Genomic DNA, 9,462 nt, shown 5'->3' on the forward strand with positions numbered 1-9,462 from the left:
ACTATGAACAGATTTTACAGTATATGGCCCAACCTGTATCTGCTCTCCATCCTAGTCATTGCAAAATCCAGAGTGGTTAGGATAGAGAACAGGGAGAAGTGTATCACCATTAGAATCAGCCATTGATCTTTGAAGAACTGTGGGATCACAAAAATTTAGGGGATTCCATTTGTTTAGCTGATAAGGTTGTTGAGGAAGTGACTTTAACCTGTTCTTAGCACTGTTCAGGTTAAGGTTATTATGTGTTCACCAAATTATAGTTTTTGCTTCTTTCTTTTTGAGAAACCAGGTGACATTCCCGATTATTTATGGGCATTAGAAAACAAATTCTAGTATCTTGATTCTGTTTAATCTGGGTTTTTGAAAAATGAATTCCAGGGCTAGCACACATGCATGATCCTAAACAGAGGGCCTAAAGCAATTACAATATAAATGATAGGGAGATTTAGATATTGGATTCATTGTGAAATTAAGGTAGTTGATTTTTTCTTTTATTCATGTTCTGTACCAGTGAAATGGAGACGTGATTATTTAAGAAACAGCTATATAATCTATAGCTTGGTGATAAATTTACTCTGCATGTATAGCTATGATTCTAAGAAGAGTTTTTCCAGAGGAGGAATGTTATCTATAGGCAGGCTACATTCTGCCCACCCTGTAATGGGGACATTGGCTGATTTCACATTTGGGGTGGTAGGTGCCTAGAATGGTAAATGAGGACTTTGATACCCTCATCCTGTGAGAAGAAAAGATAAAACAGCTGTCCTAAGTTATCTGAAGTGTCAACACAGGGGAAATTACTTGGTAATATCTTTGAAAGATATTACCAACATCTTGCCTTCCTTAGATATTTCCAGGTAGTTTTAATTATGCTTCAACATTTGACTTTCTTTTGAAAAAAAAAAAAGTTGTAAAGAAGCAGAAGTCAAATCATTGAATGAGGAAATCTCTAAGTGCAACATGGAAGCAGTCACCTTGAAAAAAAAGTGAGCTCCCTCTCTCTGAGTTCCTCTTTATGGAAGGTGGAATGGATTCTTCTAGAAGTTTTATAGCTCAGGGATCCTATGGTATATGTACTGATACTACATTAATACAGATGTTAGCCACAATAGACTTAATGTTGATGTGGCACACTTGGAGACAGGGACTTTGTAAAGTTTTCTGTAACACATATCCACACTGATCCTCTGAGAATCCTTTTGAGACAGGGAGGGATGAGGAGGTATATTTTTCTTCTCTTAGCAGGTGGAGAAACAGCAGTTGTAGAAGTAGGAGATGTACATCTGGCACTGTTACCTCAGCATGTTGAGCTTCTCAGAGCGGAAGCATCTCACCTCGTTGAGTGTGGTTTCAGTGTTTCCAGAGAAGGTACATTTTTGTTAACAACATGGTTCCTGAATGCAAGCCAGCCACTTCATCTGGTGTTCAGTTGAATCAACAGCAACCCTTTCCAACACTGGGGGAGGAATTGGCAATGTTGGACCTGGTGAGAGATGTATGGTGTGTTAGGCTCCAACATCGTGCGTTCCGTAGGCATTTCCGGGTAGTTTTAATTATGCTTCAACATTTGACTTTCTTATGAAAATACTAAAGATGGTGACTAGATCCCATTTTACAATGAAACCAAGGTTTATGAGGTTTGAAAAATTCCTTCTGCATTGCATCCAATGCTCTTTCACAACATTGAGCCTCCTCACTGGAAAAAGTCCCAGAGAAGGGTCTTAAAATATATGAATTTATTGATTACACAAAGGTCCTCATTGTCCTAAAATTCACTTCAATATCAACTATTGCACCCACTTTATGCAAGCCACTGTAAGGGATATAAATATTACCACACTGTAATCTCTAGACTTCCACCACCCTTTATAGAAGAGCTGCCTGCCCCAGCTTCCCAAGAATTCCAACATCTCAAAAGCCAATGCCTCAAAGTCTGTTAGAGTTTAGTGCACACATTTTTGGACACTTCACACTGGTACTTTACTAACTAATGAGTGGCAGTAAGTTCACCCTGGTTGGGTGTATGTCCTAGAGGGTTTTTTTTTCCTTTTTTTTTTTTCTAACAATCTCTTCTTTTCCATTCCTAATTCTTTGTTCAAAGGAAAAGACTCCACTCTTCCTATTCTCAGAAATGTTCCACTTTATTCTTAAGTGTGCCTATATCTTGACATGATAGCTCACCTTCTCATGTGATCCAAAACTTGGGGGAGGAACCAAGATTCCTTAGGGAGAGGGACACCCTGGCCTGAACACAAAAGAGCTTAATAGAATGGACTAAGGGCAAGTGAAAGGACATAGTTATTGGGATGAAGAACAAAGCCTGTCACTTGTCCAGTGTGCCCTGGCTTGGGTCAGCCTCTCTACTCATCTAGCAGTACACCTCTGACTGACACCTTAGACCACTTCTTCCTTTCAGAGCATCTGGTATACCCCACTTTCTATACTGCTTTTATGCCGTGATGTGCCTTTGCCTGCAATGCCCTTCTTCTTCATCTAGAATGTCTACTGAGCCTTCAGATTGCAGGTCAGTAGTCACTTCCCCAAGTCAGCCTCAAAACACTCAGAACATGTAACTTTTCACTGTAGGACTGATCCCAGGATTCCTGTCATATTTCATGATGTGATTCCTTGACTCATCTGCCTCCCTTACTAGTCTCAGATATAATTAAAAAAAGAAAAAGTGCAATGTTGAGAAAGTGGATGTTCTTAGTCAGGAAGAATGAAAAAGGAAGTGGTTTTTGAAGAATGAGTAGGATTGGAAGTAGCAGAAGAGAGGAACATTTTAGGCAGTTTGGGCACCGTCATAGAGGTGAAAAGCATGGTCAAGTGGTGCCTGGGAATTAACATTATTTTACCTTGCATAATCATTTGTCATGATCATCTGTCTCTGTCTAAAAGGTAAACTGCTCAGATCTGCATCTATCCTACTATGAAAATACTGTACTTCCCTTGGTGTCTCAGGAAAGGAGGTCAGCTTGCTGGAGAGGGGTCAGTAGCTCCAGCTATGGGAAGAGAAGGACTATAGGGTACGGAACCAGGCAGATCACTGAAGCACTGCCCTCACAAGGCCTGTACAGCTAGGACTGCAGCACTCAGACTAGCTGGTCCCTTCTCTTATCACTCTCCTTTTAGACTGCATCTATGGTAGCATAGAAAACATGGCATTTCCTTCTTCTGGATCCATGATAGACATTCCCAATCGACCACAGTCATCTATCCCTACAAGCTCAGATAGCCTCAGAATCCTTCCTTGATCTTAACAAAGTAAAACTTATTTGTAATTTTAGAATTGTGAAATCATAAATATGTGTTGTTTTGAGCCACTGAATTTATGGTGATTTGTTACAAGCAGCCATAGAAAATGAATAGACAAGCTAATCAGCTACAGCATACAGATTGCAACCTATGTTCTGTCCCTCAACAATGGTGCAGTGGAAAGAGCGATAATGTGAATATCCTGATTTACAACATAATTCTGCTGGGACTGTGGATCCAGTTTCCTCAACTGGAAAATGGACAGAATGATGTTTTGCCTTAGCCATGTAGGAAGTATATGGACACAGCCATGAAAGCTTGCCTCTCGTATCAACTCCCTATGCATGAACTCAAAAATAGAAAAAATGAGACTCTTTCCTGTGTACAAAAGTAAAACGCAAAACCATAGCAGAAAATTATCATCATCATTATTATTATTTTGCAGTGTTGGGGATCAGAGAGGAGAAAATTATAAAATGGACTGAATAGCAAAGAACTGACTATAATCTGTTTGAAGACATTAACTTATCTAATAGAAGCAGGCAGGTTTTAATATATCTAAAGAAAGACATCAGGTTCCACAACTTACTAGTTTTATTATCTTGGACAATTCATTTCATCAATTAGAACCTTACGTTCTTTCTTTGTTATCAGAATTGGGATGCAGATTCAGAGAGATGATCTATGTGAAGTTTTAAGCTTAACACCTGACATAGAACCAGCACATAATATATTTATTTAAGGGAGAGTTAGTTAAATATGGAGACATAGGAAATGGAATGTAAAAAAAAAAAAATAGCAGTAACATCTGTTTGGGATATATGAGCTGGTAAATAAAATTTCCATCCCAAGTTCTGAACCAAATATAATTATGACATATGAGCTCAATGCCTGGAGACTGAAAATTTATGAGGTACTGGTAAAGCTGTACTATAGAATATTCTTTGGACTCAAAGTTCTGCTTGTGGACTTTCATGCACTTTCTTTGCTTTCTTCATGGGGTTCTATGTCTTCATTCCCCACTGGGGTCAAGGTGCTGTCCCTGATCTTTCTCTTGGAGTCTCATCTCAGCTACAGTCAATATCTGTTCTTTTTTGGCTTCCCAGAATTCAATCTCCCTTCCTATATATTCAGGGAGATTCCCTCAACTAATGTAGAACCATCTCCTGCTACTGAAAATGCCACATAATTTTCTAGCCTTTCCTGAAGCTCTGAGGCTTAGATTTTTATAATTAGACCTGTCTACACCAGTTTTTATTTAGGAGAAATTGACTCAAAGAGGCAGAGAGTGTACAGAATCCAACCTGGTGATGGAAGAGTAGAGGCAGGACATTCAGTTTCCTGAGCCATTCACAATGGTAGTACTGATAACAGAATCCAGCATCTGGTTTGGCTGAGGCTAGGTGTGGTGTTCGTGAACACTGGAAGTGACCCCAGTGTTTCCACTGGATCAGTTCAGTGGTATAATTTCTAGCATTGTAAAACTAGTTGGCTAGAACCTTCACATCCAGAGGAATAGTGTGAGTCAACAATGCCCTTCTCACAAACTTCTTTCTAATAAATCAGCTAGAATCCATTTCTGTTGTTTGCCACCAAGAACCTCAATGAGTTTAATACATCCACTTCGAGAAGTTTGGGAAGAAGTGAGGGACCACTTATTTTGAAATGGGTTTGGACTGAATTCCCAGGAGGAAGAAGTTCCTATTGACTCTGTGGTAGAGAAGGATTTTCATGTATTCTTATTCCCTTTCCTTCCTGCGCTTTGGGGTGAGGTATAGAGTACCTTATAATTTGCCTAACAGGAGGGAGTAGTTCATCAAAGTATAGTTAGTTTGGCCCAATAGTTAAACAAGTCTGGTTTAAGGTCTTACCAGATATAAATTGTTAGAACTCCTAGCATTAACTACAAGTCCATCCATCCACCCACCTACCCATCCATCCATCCACCTACTAACCATTCACCAATATTTATTTGGGGCCCTGTATGAGCCAGTCCATTGTAGTAGATACAAGAGGTATACGTCGCCTCATTACCAGACATATTTGGGTAGCTGGTGAAGTTTTCTGAACCATCAAGGCCATTTCCCTTCATTGTCAATCTGTCTGTGTTAGTGGCCCCATTATTTTGACTGGCCCTAATGCTTTTTGAAGACCTCCAGGTCCATAGAATCTCAATAGGATCCATGACTTAGGTATTCTCTGACTTATAATACTATATTTCCTTCACAGCCCTGATCACTACCTTAAATGATCTTATTTATTGGTTTACTTGCTTATTGTCTGTCTCCTACTACTGTCTCATGAAAGTTCCTTGTTAGCCTTGTTTACTGAACATGGCCAGAGTCCTGATTAATAAAATTTTGTTCAATGAACCAATGAATAGGTTCTAGAGAGAAAAATACCACTCTTGAGCTCTGATTTGGAGCAGGACTAAAGGATAGCTTACACTGAGAAGACTTGAAGAAATCCCTGTAGTTTTTAGACTGCATAGAGGAATCATTGGGTTGTCCCATGAGATCTATATGCTCTTCCTTCTATGTAGCAGTCCATAGCTGAAGCTGGTCCTCCTAGGCATAGCACAGGCTTTTTCCAAGTAAGTTGGGAAGATGGTGAATAGGCTAAAAGGAAATTGTACCCCCCAAGATGGTAGTAGAAACACCCCTGAGATTATATAGCAGTGCTCACTCCTGGTGGGTATCACAATCATCATTGAATTTGGTGAAACTAAATTTGGTGAAACATTGAATTTGGTGAAAGACATCTCATATTCTCTCCAGCTGAGTTTGATACACACCCAAGCCTACACACACTACTGCTCTATACTATGGCTGCATTTCCCATTTTGTTCCCTAGAACCCCATTTCCTTAGAATGTTTAACTAGTTAAATAAATGAAACGGAATTTTTAGGCTAATCATGTTTCCCTATAGCAGACAGTTCAGCATTACAAAAATGCAAATGTGCACTGTGATTCTTCCTGAGAAGGAAAAAGTACCCAAAAGCCTCCCAAATGTATTTGGTCACAGAATGGTTTCTTCTCAGGAATGTGCATGAATATCTTCTGCAACCACAGGAGTTAATGTTAAGAATTTACTTCAGTGAACACTTCAAAAGTACAAACACTAGGCACACTTCTGTCTTAGTAAAATTTCTGGTCCCACTCTCAAGGCAACCTATTGTTTATATTTGCCAAATTGTAGGTGATTTAGGGTCTGCCTAAAAGCCTGCTTCTCAAAGTGGTCCATGGACTCGTATCACTTGGGAGATCATTAAAAATGTAGACTCCTGGTCCTACCCTAGATCTATTGTTTTGGAATCTTCATTTTGATAAGATACCAGGGTAATTCACTTGAACCAATCTAGAGAAGTAGTTCTTAGGGTACCAATTATTGGCTTTCTCCTTTCCATCCCTTATCAGAATTTCTGATTTACTCTTGTAAATGAGAGATATGGAAAATGTATCACTGTTAATATTGATAATACTTTCTGTGGATTCCCTTCTTTGGCTCATCTTTGGAGGCTAGGCTCCTGGCTGAGTCTGGGAATGATAACCCTTACGAATTCAAGGTACCCAACAATAACAACAAAAAAAAACTTTCCTAAAACTTAGTGTTTTTCAACCAGTAAATTATGTACATTGATTTATTGAACACCTTAGACAAAAATGCTTCATGACTCAAATTAGTGAAAAAATAATTGCTTTTAAATTGTTTTTAGGCTTCTTAGTACAGATGAACTCAAGATGAACTTCAAGGTTATCCTAGCTAGCTCTTTACTCTTATGGGCTTTCACCTCCTTTTCTGAAATACTCTGACAAGTCTGGCACCCAGTAGATCATACATATAAATCTTTCCTCCTCTTTTATTTTTCTGTTCATATGTCCTTTCCCAAGTTTCTAGCCTTTTTATATATACCTGTACCACCAGAGGATGTCCAGGGAGATCCCAGAGAGGGGAACCTCAATCTCAAGCAAGTAGATTTCTGGACAAAATGTCACATAAATGAATTTAAGGATATATCAGAGGACAGGGAGAGATTTATTTAGGAAAGCAGAAACATATTCAAAGGAGAATGTGGGTCATCTCAAGAACAAGGAGCAGCAGACCCTTGGTTTGTGGGCTTAGTATTTATAGGGGGACAATACCTAGAGGCTGGACTAGAGATGGAGTCAGTGAAGAGCTGCACAATTTCACATCAGTTTTCCTTGGGCTAGTGCACTGCCCTTACCTCTTGTTACATTTTTTAGGCAAGGACATGGGCTGGATTACTCATGAGATGCTTTTTTTTTTTTTTTCATTCAAATGATTGATGGGTGATTTTCTTTGGAGACAGTATATCTTTTTTACCCTGATCCTCAAATTCCCATCTCTCCTGCATTCTTTTCCTTGCCTTGCTTTTGGTTTGCAGAAATTTTATTATGACGTGTCTGTATGACTTTCTTTATATTTATGTTGCTTATTGTTGCTTCTTGAGTTGCCATCATATCTTCAAATAATTCTGCCTCATTCTCTTCAATTCTTCTGAGGTTCATATTCATATGTAGTTTATACATTTTCACTGTGCTACACAAGTCTCTTGGGCTTTTGTCTATATTTTCTGTTCCTATTCTCTCCGTGCTTCTGTTTGGTAATTTTCTATGGACCATTATTCCAGCCCATTAATCCTGTCCTCATGTGTCTAATATATATTAAGATCATAATTTCAGATATTATGTTTTTAAATTTTAAGGTTTTCATGTTTTAGAAATTATAATCCTGAAAATTCTCTATTTTAAAATTTACTTGCTCTATATTTTTAAACATATTAATCACAGTTTCTTTTAACTGCTAACTCCAATGCCTAGGCCCTCTGTAGTTCTATTCCTATTGCATGTTTTTTTCTCTTGTTTCCCAGTAATATGGTTTTTACTCATATCATGTCTAGAATTTAAAATAATTGTTAAAATTTAAAAGTTAAATTTTTAAAAATTTAATTAATTTAAAAAATTTTTATTTAATTAAAAAATTATATGCAAAAAATAATTATTTATTACAGAGGCGCAGCCACATCAATGTTTACAGCCTCACAATTCACATTAGTTAAATTGTGGAACCAACCTAGATGCCCTTCATTAGATGAGTGGATAAAGAAAATGTGCTGTATATACACAATGGAACATTATTCAGCATTAAAAGAGAATAAAATCATGGCATTTGCAGGTAAATGGATGGAGCTGGAGAATATAATGCTAAGTGAAATTAGCCAGCCCCCCAAAACCAAATGCTGAATAATTTCTCTGGTTTAAGGATGCTGATTCATAATATGCTGTGGAGGGGGGCATTAAATGAACTCTAGATAGAGCAAAGGGGAAAAGGGGAGGGAGGGGCATGGGGTTAGGAAAGTTGGTGGAATGAGACGGTCATCTTTACTCTAAGTACATGTAAGAAGACATGAAGAATGTGACTCTACTTTGTGTACAACCAGAGATATAAAAATTGTGCTCTATATATGTAATATGAATTTTAATGCATTCCGTTGTCATATATAACAAATCAAAATTTTTAAAAAAGATAAAAGAGGGGCTGGGATGTGGCTCAAGCGGTAGCGCGCTCGCATCGCCTGGCATGCGTCAGGCCCATGTTCGATCCTCAGCACCACATACAAAGATATTAAAATTCTCTCTCTCTGTCTCTCCCTCCCTCACTCTCTCTTTAAAAAAAAAAAAGATAAAAGAAAAAAATAATTTATATAAAGCCCCCAGCAGAGGACTGGCCTATTATATGGATTGAATAATGGCTTCTTTTTCTCTTCTCCTACCTGGAGACCAAGGAACATATATTGTGTCAATATCTTGTCTAATTAAGAAAATAATTAGGGCTGGGGTTGTGGCTCAGTGGTGTAGCGCTTGTCTAGCATGTGCGAGGCATTGGGTTCAATTCTCAGCACTGCATATAAATAAGTAAATAAAATAAAGCTCCATGAACAATTAATAAAAATATTTCAAAAAAAGAAATAATTATTAATTAAGAAAATGACCTTTTCTTCCCCCACAATGTGTGGCCACATTGTCTTGTACTAAGCAGATGAAATTGGGATGGATTATCTTAAAGCAATTGAGGATTGAACCAAGTTGTGGCTGATGTTTAATTTGGATAAGGTTCAGTCTACTTATGATTTATTACTATCATTAAATTGTTGTTCCTGGGCTGGGGATGTGGCTCAAGCAGTA

This window comes from Marmota marmota, unplaced genomic scaffold, assembly GCF_001458135.2.
Source record: "Marmota marmota marmota unplaced genomic scaffold, marMar, whole genome shotgun sequence".
Taxonomy (NCBI): domain Eukaryota; kingdom Metazoa; phylum Chordata; class Mammalia; order Rodentia; family Sciuridae; genus Marmota; species Marmota marmota.